Here is a 24,595-nt window from a genome sequence, read left to right on the forward strand (position 1 = left end):
TTTGCACTTTAATAACTAAACACGATGTTGCATAATATTGAACAAGTTCAACTGTATACCTAATTATAAGAGGGCAAAAGCAGCAATATAAAGGTTGATTGGTTGTAGGACTGTTAGTGGTGGTGGCTAAGATGATGTTTTCATCAAGCCAGGAAGTTAGATTTCCATGTTTAGTTTTGTATATAGTTATATATGCTACGATTTTTTTATTCATTTTTATTTACCTGCTCATAACTAAATTCAATAGGTATATCTGTATCATTCTAAATGTTCTCTTATAAATGTATGTCTTTAAATGTCAACAGCCTTAATAATCCTATCAAAAGAGGGAGTATAGTTAAATATTTGAAACAGAATAAAGAAGATATAGTATTTTTACAGGAAACACATATTGTTAGTAGGGATCTAGATAGATTGTCTTTTAATGGGTATATGGTCCTTGTAGAATCCCACTACCAAACCAAGAGAAGAGGCACAATGATACTATGGAGAAAAACATTACCGATGCCTAAAGTCATTGATACTTACTCAGACAAGAATGGCATGCTGTGCCTGGTAGTACTGGAGATAAACAAAAGATATGTAACTCTAGTAAATTCTTACTGGAGACCTGGTTTTGGAGCAACTACAGCAAATAAACATCTAGAGTTAATAACTTCTAAATCCAAAGGAGAAATAATACATGCAGGAGATTTTAATTGCCTTCTTACTGAAAAAGATACTACTAAAGATGATAAATTTAGAATATCCCCTGCAGCTAAAAAGTTAAATAATTTTATTAATGTATTATGTCTCAGGGATATATATGATTTAAAAGAAATACACTCGGTAAAATATACCCATTATTCATATAGGTATGGTACACAAACAATAATTGATTAAGTACTAGTTACTAACAACATATTTTCTAAGGTCCAATAAGTTCTAATTAGCTCGTACCCATTATCAGATCATAATTCCTTATTCTTTAAGGTTAATATCATGCCTAAAGACTTAATAACTTGGCAAAGATTACCTGTCTACATTACTACACTTACTGGATTTAAAGAGTGGCTTCTTAGTGAAATAAAATCATTTCTAGACACCATTAATAATAATGAAACTTCAAAGGTTATACTTTGGGATCCACTAAAATCTTATTTCTATGGTAAGATCAAAAATTGGTATCTAAACAAAAGAAAACAATGGGAAAATGAATTAATACAAATACAATTAAAAATGAACAGAATAAGAAAAAGTTTAAGTACCAATGGTAAATCATAAAGTGGCAATAAATCTAGAAAAATTCAAAATTCAATCCTATTCAGTGAATCCCAAAAACATACATAGGTTGGCAGTCAAAGCAAAAAATTTAGCTAGCCTTAGTCATATAAAAGAAATTACTGATAATACAGGAGTTAAAATAAGGCATGTAACAGAACACAAAGAAATTTTGGATGTCTTCAGAGTGCATTATGAGAAGTTAAATAATACAAATATTGACTCTGTAAGCAATATGCTTAAAAGTATTTTTTGAATGAAAATATCAACAAAAGAGTAAGAAAGGAACAAAACGCCAATTTGCTCAAGCCAATAACATTAAAAGAAATTAAAGAATGCATTCAAAACCTTAAAAACAACAAGGCACCTGAATTAGATGGGATTATAGGGGAAATATATAAGTTGTTTCCAGAGGATGCCTTAAAGATTCTAGAGGCAGCTTTTGAAGAATTTAGGAAAAATAAAAGTATTTTTCCTTCATGGAAGTATGCTATAATATCTCCCATTTTAAAACAAGATAAAGACCCTAAATTAGTAACATCATATCGAATTATATCTCTGCTAAATGTAGATTATAAAATTTTTACCTCTATACTTATAGAGGAAATCTAGATTTCTCAATAAGACATATTACAGAAGCTAAAGGGCATTTTGAGAAATTTTCAAGTTTAAAATTTAACAACAATAAATCTGAAACATTATTAGTAAATAAAAAAAGTAAGTTCTGAATGGAGAAAACACATTAATTTTAGTTGGGGAAATAACTCTCTTAAATATCTAAATGTGTATATAAAATGTAGTTGGAAAGAAATCATACAAGTTAAATATAGAAATTTGTTAGGAATGATCAAAGAATATATAAACAAATGGAATAAAATGTTCTTTACTTTTGAAGAAAAGTTAACATTAATAAAAATGTGCATTCTTCCAAAATGTTTGTTTCTTATTCAAACCATAAATATTAGCCCTCCAAAAAATAATAAAACAGCTCAATTCACTTCTAATAAAATTTTTATGGTTCCCACAAAAACCGTGAATAAAGTATGATTGGCACAATAGAGATTTGGAAAAAGGTGGAATCGCATTCCCAAACTTAGAACTCTATGCTGAATCAGTTATAATTCATATGATAAGCAAGTGGTTAAGTAACAAATATACTTCAAACTGGAAAAATCTACACATGAATATTCTATTATCTAATGCCGATGAAGCAATAAACAATGACATTTTTACTGAAAATAATACATTTTTTTAGCAGTGAAAGACTCAGTATATAAAAAAAATAAACATGAGAAGCTACCACATTGTGTTAAACAATTTTAGGAAAATTATAAACAAAAATTGCATAACAAGACATTTCTCAATATAAATGTTCCCAACAGCACTCATGAAGAATTGTTTAGATTCTTTTAATATGAATAAAATAATGGAAATGAAAGGCAATGGACTAAATTACTGGCACCAGTTCCTAAGTACAAATAATATCCATGACACTACAAGTCTTTTAGCAAGTTATGACATAAATAAACATAATTGGTTAAATATTCAAATCTTCAGGAAACATCTGATAAAGGAATGTAAAATGAGCCAAGTGACTAATATTTTATTACAGCCTAAAATAAGCTTTCTTTTATGTGAATTAAATTCATCACAATTTAACATGGGGTTCTCTTTATCTAAGATTTACAAGACATTAAGAGCTGACTTAAAACAACCTGAAAACTCTTTATGGAGTTATATAGAAAGTATGAACAAATTCAATTTTTCTGAAATGATAAATTATTAACACTCAGGTCAATAAATCATACATCATCTCCATATTGGAAAATATTTACATGGAAATTTATACACAGGAGTTTCTTTACTCCACAGAAAATTGCTATAATATCAAATAAAACCAGTCATAATTGTTGGAGATGTGATGAGAGTCTCTGTGCTGATTGGATACATATGTTCCTTGAATGCAGAGTGGTTGTCCCATTTTGGCAGAAATTTAGAGACTTTATAAAAGCATTGTGGACAGACAAGTGCATAATAACAGATACACTTTTATTGTTTAATGCTCCAATACCAGATTGTATACCAAAGTCACAAGTGCATCTTCTCTGGTCTCTTTTGGCAATAGCAAGGAAAATCATCACTTCAAACTGGAAAAGCAAAATAATTGCATCTTTTGATGAATTTACATTATTGGCCAAAACAGTATGTAATAGAGAACTTTTAACTCTTGCCTCTAGAACGACAAGAATAACACACAGAAAGTTATCCTGGATGAAACTAAAAAATGTATCAGATAAAATGTAATGATTTTGAACAAAGTAGACTAATGTTATGAGCATTTTTGTATATAGTTTAATATTTAGTGTTATGTTTTGTATAATTATTTGCATGATGTAAGAATTTCATGATTTATGAAAATTAATAAAAAAAAGTTTAAAAAAAATGACTCTCTTTTGTACCTACATGTAAGAGTACATTAGCTGAGTCCATGATTGATTTTAAGATGTTTGTGAGGAACTTGTGTCTCAAACTTGAATTTAAGAATTTGAACTCCACATGTGATAGCATGACATTCAAGAAACTGAGTCTATATACACCAGGGATACCACCTATAGTGGCAGCTTTTAGAAAATTAGTTGAAGATGATCTATATAGTATGTTTTCTGAGAAAAGACATATGAAATATCACAGTAATTTGAATTTCAGCCAGAGGAAAGCTCTAAGAGAACTGAGGAATGATTCCTCCATAGTTATCAGGTCTGCTGACAAGGGAGGCTGTCTGGTGGTGATGGATTTTGAATTTTATGACCAAGCAATGAAATGAATGTTAGAAGATGGCAGATTTTATAAGAGAATAGGACAAGAGATTGTGTTTGTACATATTCACAGGACTCATGAGATGCTGGAAGATTTGGTTAAAAGCCATAATATCACACAGGAACTTTATGAATATTTATTAGTCACTGATCCTTTTGTACCAATAATTAATGGTCTGCCTAAAATACATAAGGATAGTAGATCTCCACCCATGCGACCGATAGTAGCAGGGAGAGGGTGGTTGACTGAACCATTCTCCATATATGTGGAGAAGTTATTACGGCCCGTGGTGGACTCTAATATATACATCTTAAGAGACACTAAACATTTCCTATTAGATTTATATAGTTGCATGAAGGAGATACCCAACGGACTTCAATATCAAATGGTTACTATGGATGTTCAGTCGCTCTTTACAGTAATCCCTAATGAAGAAGGAGTACAAAGGGTTTATGACTATTTGAAAAGTAATACCCAGCACAGTGATTCCATGATAGATCTACTAGTTCTATTTTTAGAGGTAGTGTTGGAAAATAATATATTGATGTTTGATTCTGAATGCTACTTACATAGGGATGGCATAGCTATGGGCACTTCTTATGGCATGGGAGCATGGGAGACGGATATGCTGTTCAAGTTAGAAGAATTTCAGACTGATGTTCTGTTCTATAGGCGTTTTGTAGACAATGTGTTTTTTTATTTGGAAGGAGGAGTCAGTGAGCTTGAGGGCTTTATAGACAGAATTAATGGTTTAATCATGTTCCCATATAGGCAGTACATCCAGCGCTTCAGAGGGGGAGGCAGGCCATGGACTCAGGGTCCTGGGCATTTTCTTGGAGGACACAGTCCCAGCAGACAGCAGTCACCCTCAGGGGGTAGCCCCATATCTAATCTTGGGCATGGAGGTGCCAGTGCAACTATTGGCAGGGCCATGTCTCGTATTTGGGGGTGGAGATGATGAACTGTCAGCTCTACCATGCATGGCTCAAAGCTGTCCAACATACAGACATGTAGGGCTAACACTGAGCTTGACTGTGTTCATGCAGACACTCACACACCACTGTCACAATCAATTCACCTACAGACACACACACCACATTTCTATGGTCCATCTTGCCTACTTCCCTTCCTGACTCATGCACACACTTGCCAACCTATTAGGACAGCCTAGGTCTCCTGCACCCCCACACAACACCCTGTGCAAGTGATGATATCTGTGCCACATCCCTGTCATCCTTTTCTTCGATGCAGGGAAATGAAGCTATATGTCTGATTCACAGGTTCACTACCTAAATTAATATCTATTTGTTTCATCCATTGTTGCCTTTGACATGCCACTTGTAATGGCCACTGACAGATATTGTATGCTGCCATTTGTAATGAGTAAACCACATTATTTTGTGTACATTACATTGGGTGATGGTGTAATGGCTGTATACTTACATAATGAAAGGTGTCTCATAGAGCTGTTTATGTTTCAGTTTCAGGATTGTGTAGAACACACCTATGGTACACAGCTACAATAAACCAATCAACATCAGAGCACAGGATGGAATGTCAGAACAGAAGAAAAATGTCTTCAGAAAGGTAAAACAGTATAGATGCATGGCTCCATAGGTTCATATGTGTATAATATGCTAATAAGAACAATGGCTTCTTTCAGCCTAGTCATGCATCCCTAATCTCTGACAAAGTCTGATACACTTAATAAGTGTAAACAGGATTTTGGGAGTTGAGATGTCTACAAGCTGTGGTATGGAAGATGAACCATCTACAATTTCCCGGAGCCCATTACAGGCATGTGTCCTAAACCTGTTATGATTGTCTTGTTCTGCATCCCATTGTGTAACTCACACATGATATGCGTTGCAAAAGAAGTATGCTTCACATGGATGGGGAGCCTGCTACATATAGGGTGTAGTCTCTAGGTTACATACCTGTCTCTCCAGCATGTCCTGTTTATCCCACAGTCAAAGTGTAGGTGTGTAGAGCAGGTAATTCTCATGCTAGTCCTTTCTTGGATATGTAGAAGGTACACAATGGGGTCTGACACCTCCCTGTATGGCAGCCATACAACTCCCCTCCAAAGCATGTAGGAGACAGAATACACAGTTATGGTCTTGAAGCACTGTGCATAGGACATGTTATGTACACTGTGTATTGGTTTATTGTGAAACCTCTGTGGATGTTAAAGTTCTTGGATATGCCTATGTAGTTACATGCCAAAGTGGCATTGCACTCAATGATAGGTGTGATGAATGCCAAATACAGTGCAACAATAACCTTCTGGGATTTACATGCCAAACCTTTCTCTATAGGTTGTGTTACATTGAATGAATCCCCACATCTTACTGACCTGTGAAAATCAAAGGCTAGATCACTCTCTGTGTCCATAAGTTCCTGACTACTGGGTCAATTGTTGGAGGTGTGCAGACAATACGATATTTACCAGGAGTGGATGCCTTCTCAAAGGATAGTATTCTGCATTTCTTGGCATTTAGTATAAGCCCATGGCTCTGACAACAACTGAATGTGTGTGTCAGCCCATCCTGGATAACTGTTGAGTCAGTGTGGGATTCAATGACAGCTCCTAATTTACAGTCATCTGCAAATGTAGTCGGTCAGAGGCCACTGACAGTCACTGTGACTGCAGAGAAGGAAATGCCTAGAAGGGGTAGTCCCAGGAATGATTTGTGAGAGAAGTTCACTGGTAACTGGCCTCATTGTCGCTGTGGACTCCCCAGTGCTATTGTTCCGGATGATGTCTGTTAGCCACTTGGCTATCCACTGGCTGACATACTACTTTGTAAATAACCTCTAGAGTTTGTCAACAATGCCTGATGGCCTAATAGTGTCAAATGCCTTGTCAGGCCATGGTATGTGGTGTGAATCATCTTCCCCTCATCCATTGCATTGTTTACCACTCAGTGAGGCCCACTGGTTGGATAGGCATGATCTGCCCTTGACAAAACCAAACTGGGTTTGGTCCAGTGTCTGTAGGTGTACTACATTGTTACTGATCATTTCCATGATAATTCTTTTCATGGATTTAAATATCAGACTACTGAGACTTCTGGGGACAGTGCTTGTCACTGCATGCTGGTTGTCCTGTGTGCAACTCAGTATTGCAGTTAATTCCATCAGGATTTCCAAGAAAATTGTCATCCAAGGTGTCTGAGTCTGTACAAAGCACAGGCAAACAATGGAGGGGGAAGTAATACATACACCCTGTGATAGTAAGGAGGGACTATTTACACAGTTATTCTGCAGTTAGACACTAATCAAGCAGTGCTTTCTGAAAGGACAGAATTACCTTGTGAAGAATGCTGAAAATAAGGGAGTCCCCTGAACTGCTGGTGCCTGGCTACTACTACTACTGCTGCTGGTCTCACCACAGCCACTCTCTCCTGGTATACCATGCTCCTTTTTCTCTCACCAGAAGCAAAATGTTATTTCCAAGCTCAAGATGAGAAGCAGGCCACAGCCTGTTTGTTCATCCACAAACTTGTCCTATGTCATGCAAGGCTGTGTAGGTTTGACGTACACTTTTCCAGGTAGTTGCCTTGATTAGCAACCAGATCAATCATTTGACTTTTGCATGTATTATGTCTTGTATTCCGAGGTTGTTAGGATTTGACTAGGGTACTGACCTGATGGTGATTAGGAGCACAGCTGCAGCATCACAATATGTTCAATGTCAGGTGACATAGACATCCACAGTTCTTCAAACAAGTACCACAGTGGCAGTGATTCATGTTAGGTGACAATTTCACAGAAATTCATGCAGCCTGCCCTTCAAGAATGTAATGATGGACATCTGCATGACATGGATCTGAGGGCTACTATAGAGGAGTAGCTACTTTTGAACAAAGTGTTTCTACTTCCCACATGTCCTAGGTATGTCATACTGTACATTTATGTTACCAGAACATGCCTGTGTTCCCACATCATGTCACACAACATCCAGTTTGCTGTCTGGTTGCTTGACAGGCATTGTAGACTTGCAAGGCCAAAGTAATGACTGTAACATTGAACAAGTTCTCTGCATACACAGACATCCACATTTTCACTGCAAGAAGTGCCTACAGACAGTGTATTTGAGGCTGTCAACCCCAAGAGTGTAGCAGAATGACCTTGTCTTTGCTGGAGTTGTACATTGTCACATTTGTAGATATGCTATTGTGACCATGCTTAATAATGAGATTATGGTTAATGCAAGGGCCACATTCCTGGCAAAGCATCGTACTCACTCAACCATGTTATAGCACATTGTCAGCTGCTGTTTTATCTTAGGAGAACTACATAAAAGTGATAACATGTTACATTTCAGCATCTGTCAGGCCACTGCCTAATGATGGCTTGCTGTGACGTACACACATGCAAGACTCTATTGCTAATGACATTATCATCCACATTTTCACTGCAAGAAGTGCCTACAGACAGTGTATTTGAGGCTGTCAACCCCAAGGGTGTAGCAGAATGACGCTATCTTTGCTGGAGTTGTACATTGTCACATTTGTAGATACGCTATTGTGACCATGCTTAATAATGAGATTATGGTTAATGGAAGGGCCACATTCCTGGCAAAGCATCGTACTCACTCAACCATGTTATGGCACATTGTCAGCTGCTGTTGTATCTTAGGAGAACTACATAAAAGTGATAACATGTTACATTTCAGCATCTGTCAGGCCACTGCCTAATGATGGCTTGCTGTGACGTACACACATGCAAGACTCTATTGCTACTGACATTATCAATGACTGCTGATGAGATGTGGAAAGCGTATCCACCCCTCTACTCCTACACCACATAAACACAACATGTGTGAGATGAGACTATATTAAAAGCCTTGATTCCATGCTGTCTCACACACCAGTTAGTACATGACAATGAGCAGTTTGGTAACATTTACACCTCAACTCTTACTCCACCCACACCCAGATCACACATACCTACATGTGTGGAGCTCCTTACCAGACATACGCAAACATCAGACACTTCAGAAACCTAAATGCAAGCTCACTACACATAATCATACCTCTGCAGAACATAGTACACATAATAGCTCATGCATCACTGTCTCACTGGTCAAACACCTAAGGCAAAACACAAAATAAAACCTATTACTCATAGGTGATTACATCATGAGACACATTGATTTCCCTCTCACCAGGCTACATAAGGGAAAGGTCACAGTCAGCTGTCTGTGAGGTGCCAGGATATGCCATACCACACATGCACTCTACGACTACGTCATAGTTCCTGTTGGTGTGCACAACTTGAGACATACCTCTCTGGACTGTATGCAGAGACATGACTGAGCTTATGGACTCTGTGGCTCCAGTGGGTATGCTCATGGCCTTCAGCTGCATTCGACCTTCACCTAGGATGATGGCTCAACACGCATGGAAAATTATTGAATTCAATAATTGCCTTAACATGTGGTGTCATTGTAAGGGGTCCACTACATGTCAGCCGGAGATGACGTGCTCAACAGACCACAGTGCTTTGCCAGAGATGGTCTTCATCTGTCACCCATGGGATTTTGTGTACTGGCCATGGCTGTTGACATCCCCATAGTGCATTTTTAGGTGGTGTCTCAAGGGAAAAACTTTCCAATGAGGAAATGCCATCTAAAAACAACATCACAATTATGTTGCTACATGCTAGGAAGGCCAACATGAAACTCCACTCACTGGAAGGTGTCTCCACCTTAGAAGATGCAGACATTTGTGCAGTCACATACACCTGGTTCAGGGCTGTGGACAGCATCACAGCCATACCAGGCAACACATCCTTCCAAATGTTCAGACCTCAAACTTAAAGTGTGCAAGGTAATGCAGGTGGTGTATACATATTCATTAAAGATAGATACACATCCAGATTGGTTAAAGAGTGTGATTCCCTGGAGGAATTGCAGGTAGTGTTCACTGCTGGAAAGACACCTAATCAAGCCATTGCCAGCTACAGGAGTAATTCCATGAATCAGGACACCCACTGCGCTTATTTGAATCTACTTGTCTCTAACAAGATACATTACAACAACATGGTTTGGGTGACTTTAACTATCCACCAACTGTGTTGCTTACTCATGCTCATGCTCACTTGCTCAAAGGTTAGTCCTCTTCCTTAACTACAGTGCCCTTAACCAGTAGCATAACATCCCCACAAGGGAGCCAACGTACTGCATCAGGTGCTTACCATTATGGGTGACCACTGTAGCACCTCCACTGTGAGGTCCTCCATGGTGAGATCTGGCCACAAATCATTTTCATTAAAAGTATCACACATGACGCCCCCCTTGCAGCAAATACAGTAATAAACTTCAACAAAGCAAATTATAACCTCCTATGGGATGGTATAAATAACTTGAAGATTTGGGTGTACCTGACAGGAGCAAAACAAGCTCCTCATGGCACAGCAAACCTGCCTGGTGGACAACTGCTATTAGCAGGCTGGACAATAAGAGGTGGACATTGCTGTATGATCCTCAGCTTAAACAAGCAAATAGTGTTGTTGTGAAGTCCTGCAAAAGAAGTATGTGACAAAATTAGCCTCCTCCACAAAGGACAACCAGAAGGTATGGTGTAGTTACATGTGTAACCTAAGAGGAAAAGCCCAGCTTTTTGGTGAACTCGTACTTAATGATACCACACATAATGAGCCTGTAGACATAGCTAACCTGTTGGCAGACAGGTTATGTGACAACTTCAGTCCCCTGTCCCTACCACACGTATCACATGGCATCCCTACAAACTGTCCCATACCTTCTCTATCTACAAAGCAGGTCATAAATGGCCTCTCTAAGGAGGAAACACAGCATCTATTGGACCTGCTGACATCCCAGGCTACATCTTACATGGGATCCAACAAGTATTAATAACACCATTGGGAACTCCAGTGCTACGAATTATCATTCGAATCGGCAGCATCAACAGAACCAAACGAATACACGCAAGAAGACCAAACGGAGAAGGTAAAGTCTCCGAGAAATGAAAAAACAATTAGAGCAAATAACTGTGAAATTGTTCACAATGTAGAACAGGATTTTAAAGTATATAATTTTTCTTCCTTTGAAGTGGGGACAGTCTTAGTGAATTGCCTAGCAAAAGGTTTAACCTTCGTGCCTCCTCGACATGCAGATACAGCCAGGTCTATTTTAGACTTTAAACTTTTTACTAGAAAGTTAACTTAGCATTATTACCAAATAACAACATGTCTGACCCTACAGGGTTTCATATACCGACTATATTTAATTCACCAATGCACCCTACAGTTGCCTTATTTGAATGCATATGCGAACTGGACTTTAGATCATTGTCAAACAATAGGTGTAGAGTCAATGGTAGCAATGATGTGGTTAACTTTAATATGAGTAAATATGAATGGTCTACACTGAATGAGTTACGTAAGTTACCATTAAGAATAATGAAACCAGACAAAGGTGGGGGGTCGGTGTTTATGGACTTGGATGAATACATCAAAAGAATGAAACAAATGTTGCATGAAACATATGAAAACGTGTCACTAAATGAGTTAAACACTGCATATAGTTGTATTAGGATTTACATAAATGACTCATTCATAGAAGCAAAGATAGACATTAATATGTACAACTTCTTGACTATGCCAGCACCCAGAATACCAACTTTGTTTGGAATTAAAAGTGTCGAATTTGTGCATAAAGGTAGTTGACGCTATTTTGAAAAAAATCATCAGTCAAGTGTCACAGATTTGTAAGGACTCCTGGTCATTCTTGAAAAGTATTAATGACTTAGAATTCAGGGAGGAATATAACGTCTTAACAGTTGATGTTAGAGATATGTATACCTCTATACCACACACCACAGGAGTAGAATGGGTCTCTTACATATAGAGAATTAATAATGCACCACAACCTGAGATATCACTTGTTGAAGAGTTATTAGACATCATCCTATCAAACAATTGCATCACATTTGACAACAAATGCTATCGCCAAAAAACTGGAATAGCAATGGGCTCCCCATGTGGAGCAAGTTTTGCTAATCTTGTTATGGCATTCTGGGAGTCAGAGTTCATTATGTCAAATACACAAATAAGTGAACAAATTCACTTTTACACACGATTTTTGGATGACATTTTCATAATTTTAAAGGGGAACAAAGAGAAAGCCCTTAATTTAGTTAACTATTTTAACAATACTACACCTTTCTTGAAGTTCACTTTTACTCATCATAACAAGTGTATTTCATACTTTAATATAGAACTCAGGAAAGATAGAAGCCATCAGATGTATACTGCTAAAATATTCAGGAAGGAGACTTACTCTAACACATTTTTGCACTTCTCGAGTTGTCACCCATACCACCAGAAAAGGTCAGTTGCCAAAAGACAACTGGTACGAGCAGCCAGGATGATTACACTAGATGAAGACTTATTGGCCGAATGTGACAACTTGAGGAACATGTTCCTCAGGAAGTTTATCCTGATTCCTTAATCCTAAACCTTGTAGAAGAAGTTAGTATAAAACATAGTAGAGGTATATACCAACCACTTTTACACAAGAATGCCATACAAGTTTTAGTGGAAGAAAGTGTAGAAGTACATAACAGTAACACAATAAACACACAAAAAACTACTAACTCTCCCACCACTTTCACATCCAGTTTTATTGTAATTTACAGCTCAGATGGAGTAGACCTAAGGCAGATTATATACACAAATTGATACTTACTAGTAAATGATAATTCATTAGCCAGTAAATTACCAAGGTGCCCGCAAGTAATTTACAGAAGAGGTAGGAATACAAAGAACATATTAGAAAGGAATATTCTCCACATTGTGAGACATCCTGGTATGTTTAAATGTGGTATGTATGGGTACTGTAAACACATGACAGAAGATTCATCATACTGTATTCGGGACAAAAAGTACAATATAGAAAAGAAATACAACTATAACTCTAGGATGATAGTTTATTTAGTGCAGTGCCAATTATGTCCAGCCTTCTATATCGGGAAGACTGAATGCAAGCTCAGAGAACGAGTATATGAACACATCTACAGTATTAGTAGAAATAAACAGGAAAATGCACTAGCTAGACATATTTTAGAACATCCTAATCATTATTTTAAATTTAGAGTTATAGACCAATTAACCTCAGACAACCGGGGTGGTCCTTACCCATTATTGTTAGAAAAGCTTGATTTACTGTGGCAGTTATGTTTAGAGGCTTGCCAAAGCCCAGGATTGAATGAAATCTGCTCTTGTCAGTGTCTTCTTAAACTTATAAGTCTTACAAGATAAGACAAGGGAAGAATTTAACACATTTTATTTATTTTTAACATGTATAATAATACAAATTGACTTACCTGATAGTAGGAAATTACTGTGTTGCATTAATGGTACGTGTTGTTTTTACAGCAGGGAGTGGCCTTAAGACAGTGTTTTACGAGTTAATCTTAATTTCACTACTTTAAAACTTGTAGATGAGGGAAAGAAGGGTGTCATTGGTTTATTTTAATTATATGACTAAGAGAGTGGTTATTTTAAATGGAATTAGTAATGCATGTTTTTGGGCGGCCGTGGTGGTGCAGCGGTTAGCATTGCCACCTCACAGCAAGAGGCTCTCCGGTTTGATCCTTGGCTGGGGTGCCTTCCGTGTGGAGTCTGCATGTCCTGCCTGTGGTCACATGGGTTTCCTCCCAAAGGCATGCTGTAGGTGGACCAGACACTCTAAATTGACTCTAAGTGTGCGTGTGTGTGCCTCCTGTGGAAGGTTGTGTGCCAGGCTGGCAACTTGCACTGTAAAACTCCACTGCAAATCATGAGCAGACAGGTGACCTGCTGTGGTGACCCCTAACCAGGAAAAGCCAGAAGAAGTTCTGAATATTGACAAGACGAAAAGTGCTTTATATTATATAATAAATGTGTGGAGAGAGCTGTTTCCTTCATTGTCATCATTTTTGAATAGATTTACAAGGTTTGAGTGTTGTTTCTCCAGACCATTGGGAACTCCTTGCAATCATAGTGTAACCACCAGCTGCATCCCAGCTGACTGGAAAATGGCAACTGTTATCCCTTTGCACAGAGGTGATGCATCCACCCACAATAGGAAGTATAGACCTATTTGCCTGAGTAGCAATGTCTGTAAGCCCATGGGGAAATCATCATAGACCTTATCAGCAAGGATATATGTAATCTACAAACAGTTGACCCTACACAGTTTGGATTTCTGAAAGGAGGATCATGCCTGTTAAATGTGGTACACATGGATGAACGAGTCACCAAGGACCTGGATGAGGGGACATCTGTGCATACAACCACCTGGAGTTAGTCAAGCCATATGACACTATCCCACACTCAGGCATCATTGACAAACTCACCCAACTAGACATCAACAGTAATATCATTAGAAGGGTCACTAAGTGGCTCACTGATAGAACTCATAGTCAAAATAGGGGAGTCCACCTCCAACAGCTGATCTGTAACCAGTGGTGTTCCACATGGCTCAGTCTGGGGTCCTCTACTGCTTGGAATCCATTTATCAAAAGTACAAGCACAAAGTAAATGTCTGTGGCTGACAAGGTTTGCAAACTGGTAGCGGTCTTAGAATCTCTGAATTATGTCAATATCCTACATGAGGGTCTTCATGAATTGTGGCCACACTCATGACCTTAATCTCCATGCAAACATATGTAGTATCATTTTCATTGGTAACACCAATGTTCCTGGTAAGTAGCACATCTGTAGATACACCTGATGCACATACTCAGGGGTGAGAGACCTGGCCACACAGGCCTGGCCACATAGGTTTACAGCTACCTTACCTTAGATCACCATGTCTCCACAGTGGTAAAAAGGGAATTATATCTTGCTCTTGTCATAACTGAGGGCACTGTCACCCATATTTGAAGTAGTTATAACCTCCATGTACTCTTCCCTCAGCAGGCCAATATTTGAGTGCAATGGCCATTTTGTCGTGCACCTTTCCAAGCACCAGTGGCAACTGCACACAACACAAAAGTTCCTCACAAGAAAACTTCAAGTCTTCAGCATCTGTCCTATGGGGATCATCTGAAATAACTGTCACTGTAGCCTGTGTCATATAGACTACTCAGAGGTGATCTCTGCCTTGCATATAGGGCAATGTCTGACCCTGCTTTATTGGAAAGGCTGCATATCTGTAGGTCAAATGACACATGAATTACTTGCTGTAAGGACATTAACCTGGTATGTGATATTAATAATACATGTTGATGGCAGAGATATGTCTACCAGACTTTAACAAACCTTTAAAATGGACTCCCACATAATGGCAAACAGGGCACCTCATTGGCCCTCTTCAGATGCAATCTGTACGACTGACTGGGTGATCATCATTTCACCATAGGGCTTCTGTCTGTGTCCCTCTTGGACAGGGCCAAAATGTGCTGATCATGTAAATAAGGGGAAGAAGTTGGCTATGATTGTAAGGGCCCTAGGGCTATTAGCCTAGTAAATTCCAATAATCCTATGATCCCATATGCTGATGCAAAATGCCATAGTATCTGCACACACAAGCCTGGCTACAGTGAGAATAGTACCACTACCAATTAATGTTTACAGAGCACTGCAAAGCACACGCACACACACCAAGTTGGCTGTAATTAGAGCAGAACTCCTACCTATCTAATGGTATACACTGTGGATCACAGTACTTAACTCACACACCACAGCTCAAGTGGGGGTCTATATTATGTCATCAAAATCGTATTCTGGCCAACACTTATTCAATAACATCTAATCAGTAAAAATTGCTTCAGTAACTCGCCAAATTTACTAAAGACAAGGACGTAGCTGGCCAACAACAGAACTTTGCCCTTTCTTCCACTGTAGTGCGATGTTGGAGTTGGTATATATAGTTGGGGAGGGTGTTGGTTCGATTGATGTAGATGTTGCTCCATTGTTCTTTGGGCAAGTATTTCTTTGCCCTTAGTAAATTCAGTGAATCGCTGAAGCAATTTTCGCTGATTAGGTGTAGGTCACACTACAACCTGTGAGAGATGCACTTACATGGCCAAACTGGAAGCAAAGCTCTCTCCAGCCAAGATTGTGCTAGTCAGTCAAGAGGAGAAGGTTAACACCTGCACTACACCTCAAGCAACACATTGCCCTTCAAAACCCACACCAACACCCACACATAGCAACACTAAACCCACATATGTGGAAGCCCTTAACATTAACCTGCCCAAGCAACAAGGACCTCCGAAGCTGAAATGCAAACAAACACCAGTCACAACCACAGTGATACATAGCTCACAACACCAGTGTGCCACCCAACAACAGCCCCTAAGGCAAGACAATGTACTCAACACTTTAGTCATAGGTGACTCTATAGTCAGGCACACTGATGTCCCACTCACCAGGCTGAACAAGGAGAAAATTACAGTCAGCTGCCTGTCGGATGCCAGGATCTGCCACATAATGCATGCACTCAAGTCACTCCACAACAAGTACAAATATGACTCTGTCATTGTCCATGTTGGAGTGAATGACTTGAGACGTACCTCCCTGGACTACATGAAAAGAGACATAGAAGAGCTCTCGGAGCATGTGGCTTAGGCAGGTATGACTCTAGCCCTGAGTAGCATCCTGCCTTTTCCCAGAATGATACCACAGTATAAGGACAAAAGGACTGACTTCAACAATTGGCTAAGCCTCTGGTGTAATTCAAAGGGGATCCAGTATCTGTCTGCCTGGGATGATATGACCGACAAACCACAATGCTTTGCCAGAGATGGTCTGTACCTGTCACTCCTGGGATTCAGGTTACTGGCTAAAGCTCTTGCCACCCCTATAGTGCCTTTTTTAGGCAAGGTTCAAAGGACAAAACCACCACCGTAACAGATACAAGCATGCAAAATCTGAAGGTAATGCTACTCAATGCTAGAAGACTAAACCTCAAAATGCACTCTCTCGAGGCACTCCTAAAAATGGAGAACATTGATATTTGTGCAGTAACTGAGACCTAGTTCAAGGCTCCAGAGAGCACCCCTGCAATACCAGGCTACAACTCTTACCACAGTTTTCGGCCACCAAACCAAGACCAAAAAACTAAAGGTGGGGGAGTGTCCATATTCACCAAGGATATTCATACCTCCAGGCTAGTTGCCCAACACAATGCATCTGACATTCTCCAGGTGGAACTAACACTAGATAAGCCTGCAATCCAAACTGTAGCTTGCTACAGATCCCCCATCATGCCCCAACATTCTCACTACACCTTTCTAAACATACTAGAAAATATTAAGATAAAACCAAACACCATAATACTGGGTGATTTCAACTACCCTGCCATTAACTGGGAAAACTACTTGGGTACCAACACCCTTTCCCAACTGTTGTTGGAATTCATAAATTCCAATGCCCTGGATCAGCTAATCCATTGTCCAACCAGGGGTTCCAATATCCTAGACCTGGTCATTACCAACATGGGCGATAGATGCTCCACACCAGTGATCACCCTTTCATTGGTCAGGTCAGACCATAAGCAAATCACCCTTGACATCCACATCCCACCTCCACCCCCCCAGTAAGGAAACCTTTGTAAAAAAAGTCTCCAACGCCAACTTCATGCTACTCAAGTCAGAAGTGACAAACTTCATGACACCCATGCAGATGGGAGCTGAAAGTTCGACTGCTGAATCCTACACTAAGGCACTGTATGAGCACATCCACTCATGCATGAATCGTGCCATCCCAAATAGAACCAAGATGCTCTCCTCCAAAAAAAGGAAGCCAATCTGGTGGCCCCCTGCCATAAACAAACTATACAACAGAAGGAAGAAACTGTTGCAGAAAAGAGGAAAATCCCAGGATGCAAAAAGCTCCCTTACCAGCCTCAGTAAGAAGCTGAGATCCTTAATAAAATCCTCCAAAGCTAGTTACGAAAATAAAATTGCTATTCCAAAGACATCCACAAGGCATTCTATAGTTATGTCAAGAATCTAAATGGCAATTCTCAGATCTGCTCTGAGCTACAACAGAATGGCATTAAATATACTGATCCCAAGGATATTGCCAATATCCTGGCAGATCAATTTAGTGCCAACTTTACCCCCTCTCACCCCCTAAAGGGCCCATCTCAATATCAAAAGATTGCCAAATTCCAGTAATCGTGGCCACACAGGTAGAAACTGCACTCTCCAAAGCTAAGAATACAGCATCCATGGGACCAGATGACATCCTGGGCTGTGTACTACATGAACTACAAAATAAACTGGCACCTCTTCTAAGTGTCATGTTTAATGATAGCCTCACCTCAGGCTTCGTGCCCACTGAGTGGTGCACAGCTACAGTTATCCCACTCCACAAGGGGGATCCCAGTCCACAAGGGGGGATCCACTTTGGATCCTGGGAACTACAGTCCCATCAGTCTGACGAGCCTGATCTACCAGGGCATGGAACGCATTATCATGGAACTTATAAATAAAGACATTGGCAACCTTCAAACACTGGACCCCACGCAGTTTGGGTTTGTGAAGGGCCGATCTTGTCTCCTGAATCTGATTGACTTCTTCAAATCAGTCTCTAGAGCTGTGGACGAGGGTAAGGTGGTCCACACAGCCTATTTGGACCTCACCAAGGCCTTCAACACCATTCCCCACTCTGGAATCATTGATAAACTTACTAAGCTGGGTATAAATCCCTACGTCACTCAATGGGTTGCCAACTGGCTTAGTGACAGAATCCAGACTGTAAAAGTAGTCGACTCCAAATCCAGCTCCAGACAAGTGAAAAGTGGAGTACCTCAGGGTTTAGTCCTGGGACCGCTCTTGTTTGGCATCTACTTCTCTGAAGTACAGGCCAACACTAAGGGACTCTGGCTAACAAAGTTCGCAGATGACTGCAAACTGGGAGCCATTATTAAATCCCCAAATGACGTGGATGTTCTACAAAAGAGCCTTACAGAAACAGATGCTTGGTGCCAGAGCCATGGGCTCAAGCTTAATGCCAAGAAATGTATAGTTATCCCGTTTGTAAAAACCATGTACCCATGAATTACCACATAGGTGGCAGTACACTAAACACTGAAAGTGAGATGAGAGATGTAGGGACACAGGTGGACAGTGGTCTCACCTTCAATAACCACATTGCCACAACAGTCAGGAAATCATTCTATGTGGCACACCTGATCACTAAGGGCTTTTCATCCAGAAAAAAGGATGTCATTGTCCCACTGTACTCATCCCTCATTAGACCCATTATAGAGTACAATGCCCCATTTGGTATGTACCTCAAAAGACATCTGCAACAGCTGGAAAGGCCGCAGAAATATCTCACTAAAAGAATCACATACCTAAAGCAGATGCCCTATGCTGACCGTCTAAAAAACTCCAGCTATACTCTGTGGCATATTGTCTACTCAGAGGTGATCTCTGCTTAACACACAAGGCCATGTCAAACCCTGAGCTATTGGACATGCTCCACTTAAAGAAATCCCAATCCCTCAGAGCCACATGCTCCAGTGATCTAAACCTTGTCATCACAATGAAAAAAAACATGCTGGAGAGATAGGTTCCTGACCCAGAGACTCCCCATACTCTGGAATATGCCCATACATGTCAAGCAGAGCGCCTCTTTGGCCCTCTTCAAAAGGAACCTAGACGATTGGGTGGGAGATAGGAAATTCACCCCAGAGATCACATCAGTCTCCCTGCTAGACAGGGGTCCAGGAAAGTAAATATTGTGGGAAGAAATATCCAGGGAATTGTTATGGCTAGGCTTGTATAGGCCCTAGGGCCAATAGCCTGGTAGCAACCTATGAACCTATGAACCTATGAATAGGTGTTCACCAGAATAAGATTTCAGTGATATAATATAGACCCCTTAAATGTGCTATCAACATCTCTTTAGGTACTCTTATGCTAGATGGCATCAACAGGCCTTGTGGTGCAACCAAAATACTGCAAAATCCACCTCTTTCTAAGTCAGTGTGGTAATCACATTTATTTTGCAGGGAAATGCACATGCACACACAGACACACCAAGTGGCCTGGAATGAGATTAGAACCCCTCCATAGCTAGTCATACACACTACAGATTACAATAGTTATTACATGTGCTACATCTTAAGCCTGGCAGTAGAAAAACAGTTGGTAGTCTTAAGGTAGATGACATCAGCAGATGTTGTGGAAGACATATACATCTACAGACATATCTATATGTAAAAAGCCATTGTGCGAGGAGCAACAGAATTACCTTCTTCTTAGCTAAGTGCATGAGCATGCCCAGTGGGATTTTCTTTAGTTATAAACTGACTCCAGCCCATACCTACCTTTACTCCAGTCCGGGATTTTGTGTGTTACACAAAATTACATCTGTTCGTTTCTGCACTGCTGCAATTCACTCAAATTGGCTAAGAATTTCTAAAGTTCTCTGATGTAATTAATACGTTACAAAAGTTAATAATATTACAGCACACACTGTCTGACAGTCTGTAAAATACAACTTATTAATACCTCAGATCCAAAAGAAATGGACACTTCCAGATTTGAACCATGAATGCCATCATACAAGCTAATTGCCCTAGTCCTCTGAGACACACACACTGCATGATGCACAGGCGTCATTCATCATACAATCACCTGCATAAGTAAGTTCATTGTTATTCCTGTGTTATCTAAGACATAAAATGTAAGATCAATTTCTATGCTACTGTCCTGAGACTGACTGGAATGCTCATATAACATTGATGAGTTACTGTTACAGCAATTGCAAGGGAACAGTGCTATGTTGGGGTGGGGAAATAGCACCACATGTTCTGGTGGGATACACAATAGTCTGAGTATCATTTAACCCCACTGTCTAACATCTCCCTTGACTGATATACCAGTAATATGTTGCAGTAGGGCTGCATGAATATTCCATGCATGAGGTCTACTCAATAGTAATGGATAAATAACAGTGAAATGGGTATCTGTAGTCCCATGTGGATGTCATTTCTGTCCAACTAGCCCACTATATTTACTTGCATAATGTACCAGATCCATACATACATTAACATATCATAATCAGCTGGGAAAACTACTAATGTACTAACTCATTTGCTCAACATTTTCTGGAATTCATCAATTCCAATGCCCTGGATCAACTTGTCCATACCCCCACCAGGGGCAGCAACATCCTGGACCAGGTCATTACCAATATGGGTAACAGATGCTCCACACCAGAGGTCAACTCCTCACTGGTCAGATCCGACCACAAATAATCACCCTAGACATCCATATCCCACCCCTATCCCCCATTAAGGAAACCACCGTAAAACACTTCTCCAAAGCCAACTTCATGCTTCTTAAGACAAAAGTGGCTAACTTCATGACACACATACAGATGGAAAATAGAGGCACAATTGAGGAATCATATACAAATGCACTGTATAAGCACATACACGAGTGTATGGACCGTGCCATCCCCAACAGAACCAAGATACTATCCTCCAAAAAAGGAAGCCAATCCGGTGGTCCCCTGCCATAAACAAACTCTACAACAGAAGGAAGAAACTGTTGCAAAAAAGAGTAAAATCCCATGATTGCAGGAACTCCCTGGTCAGCCTCAGTTAGGGTTACCACCTGTCCCACTTTGTGAGGGACAATTCCTCTTTGGGCAGTTGCGTCCTGCAAAAAAAATTGAAAAAATGGCAAATGTCCTGAGATTTTAGGACAGAATTATTTCCTATATTTTATGTAATAGTTGCATAAAACATTTATTCTGCATCTGAAACACCTAAATGTTATAAGAAACAGAATAAGCAACTAAAATGCTACAAGAATAAGCTTTTATTTAGGCAAAAAAGTGAAGTTCTGTCCTTGGTACTGTCTGTGGATATGTTTTACCCTGCAAAATCTGATGTTTGTACCAAAAATGTCCCACTTTGGGCATTTGAAAAGGTGGCAACCCTAGCCTCAGTAAGAAGCTGAGATCCTGCATAAAATCCTGCAAAGCTAGTTATGAAAATAAAAATGTAATGGATTCTAAAGGCAATCACAAAGCATTGTACAGCTATGTCAAGAATCTCAATGGCAACACTCAGATCTGCTCTGAGCTACAGCACAATGGCACTAGAGTTATTGAACCAACTGATATTCCCAACATCCTGGTAGACAGGTTCAGTGCAAACTTTACCCCACCTCACCCCCCAAAGGGCCCATCTCCATACTGGAAGATTGCAAAACCCCTGTAATCACGGAAGCACAAGTAAAGACTGCACTCTCCGAAACCAAGAACACAGCATCCATGGGACCAGACAACATCCCAGGCTGCGTTCTGCATGAACTACAGAATGAGCTGGCACCCCGCCAAAGTACCATGTTCAACCATAGCCTCAGTTCAGGCTTTGTGCCTATGGAATGGCACACAGCGACGGTTATCCCACTTCACAAATGGGGTGCCACCACTGAGCCCAGGAACTACTGCCTCATTAGCCTGATGAGCCTGGTCTGCAAGGCAATGGAACGTATCATTCTGGAGCTTATAAACAAAGACACAGGTAACCTCCAAAGTCTGGAGCCCACTCAGTTTGGGTTTGTAAAAGGTAGATCATGCCTCCTAAATCTGATTGACTTCCTTGAAACAGTCACCAGAGCTGTAGACTAGGGTAAGGTGGTGCATACAACTTATCTTGACCTTGCCAAGGCTTTCAATACCATCCCCCACTCTGGTATTATAGATAAACTCACTGGACTGGGCATAAATCCCTATGTCACAAGATGGATGGCCAACTGGCTCACTGACAGAACACACACAGTGAAAGTAGCCCAATCCAAATCTGACTTCAGACCAATGACAAGTGGAGTACCACAGGGTTCGGTCCTGGGTTCTCTCCTGTTCGGTATGTACTTTTCAGAAGTCCAGGCTGATACAGCTGGTCTCTAGCTAATGAAGTTTGCAGATGACTGCAAACTAGGTGCCATAATAGATTTGTCTAAAGATGTGGTCATTCTACAAAGAGGCCTCACTGAGACTGATGCTTGGTGTCAAATTCATGGCCTAAAGCTCAATGCCAAGAAGTGCATTGTCATCCCCTTTGGGAAAAGCACCATACCCATGTACTACCACATAGGCGGTAGCCTACTAAACACTGAAAGTGTGATAAGAGACCTTGGGACACAGGTGGACAGTAGTTTCTCCTTTAATAACCATGTTGCCACAGTAGTCAGGAAATCCTTCTACCTGGCACACCTCATCGCAAAGGGGTTCTCCTCCAGAAAAAGAGAGGTCATTGTTCCACTCTACTCATCCCTCATCAGGCCCATTATAGAGTACAACACCCTGTTTGGCATGTACCTCGCAAGACATCTACAACAACTAGAAAGGCCATAGAAATGCCTCACTAAGATGATTACCGGCCTCAAACAGATGCCATGCACAGAACGTCTCAAAAAAACTCCAGCTCTACTCCATCGCATATCGCCTACTAAGAGGTGACCTCTGACTAACATACAAAGCCATGTCTAACCCAGATCTGATGGACACGATACACTTAAAGAAATCCCAGTCTCACTGGGCCACATGCCCCAGGGACCTAAACCATGTCACCACAATAAACAGAACATGCTGGAGGGATAGATTCCTGTCCCAGAGACTTCCCATGCTCTGGAACAGACTACCCATGCATGTCAAGCAAAGCTCCTCATTAGCCCTCTTTAAGAGAAATCTTGACAATTGGATGGGAAACAGGAAATTCACCCCAGGGATCACTTCTGTGGCTCTGCTTGATAGGGTCACTGGAAAATAATTTTCTTGGGTGACAAAAGCCAGGGAACCTCTTTTGGCTAGGCTTATATAGGCCCTTGGGCTGACAGCCTACTACTTACCTATAAAACTATGAACCTATAATCCTGTACTGTGTAGGGCTTACCTTGCAAATGCAGCCAATAACACAACTGTAGTTCAGGGCTGAGTTTGTCTGATGCAGGCAGTACATAGCCAATACATGGATGGGTACAGGATTTCTGAGTTGCCTAGCATGAATTTTAATATGTGTATGTTAGTAGGAGCAAGGTCTCTGTCCCTAGGTCCCTAGGTCATCAGTGAATGTGCAATGTGTTGTCTCTTAGCCAAAGCCAAGGCATAGTGAGCATGCCTACATCTGCCTAAAGGGACATCAGCAAGGGGGTCCTCCTCAGAGTCCTCCTGTGACTGTGGCTGTGGCGACCTAGGCACAGATGGGGGGTTATGTATCCCTTCCCTTTGCTGATCCTGCTGCACCTGTTTCTGCAAGATCAGATTGTGTAGCATAACACATACTGTGAATATATGTGCACATGTGGCTGGAGAATACTGCAGGGCTCCACCAGATAAATCCAGGTACCGGAAACCATGACCTCAGAAGCCCAAACACATGCTCTATGATGTTCCTAGTTTGTGTGTGTGCCTCATTATGGTGTTCTTCTGTGGGTGTGAGTGCATTTCTGATGGGTGTCATTATCCACAGTTCCAGGGTGTAACAGGCATCCAAGAGTAAATGGCCCTGTGGGATGTCCCCCCTTGC

Source organism: Protopterus annectens, chromosome 7.part0 (assembly GCF_019279795.1).
Source record: "Protopterus annectens isolate FY-2018-M chromosome 7.part0, PAN1.0, whole genome shotgun sequence".
Classification (NCBI taxonomy): domain Eukaryota; kingdom Metazoa; phylum Chordata; order Ceratodontiformes; family Protopteridae; genus Protopterus; species Protopterus annectens.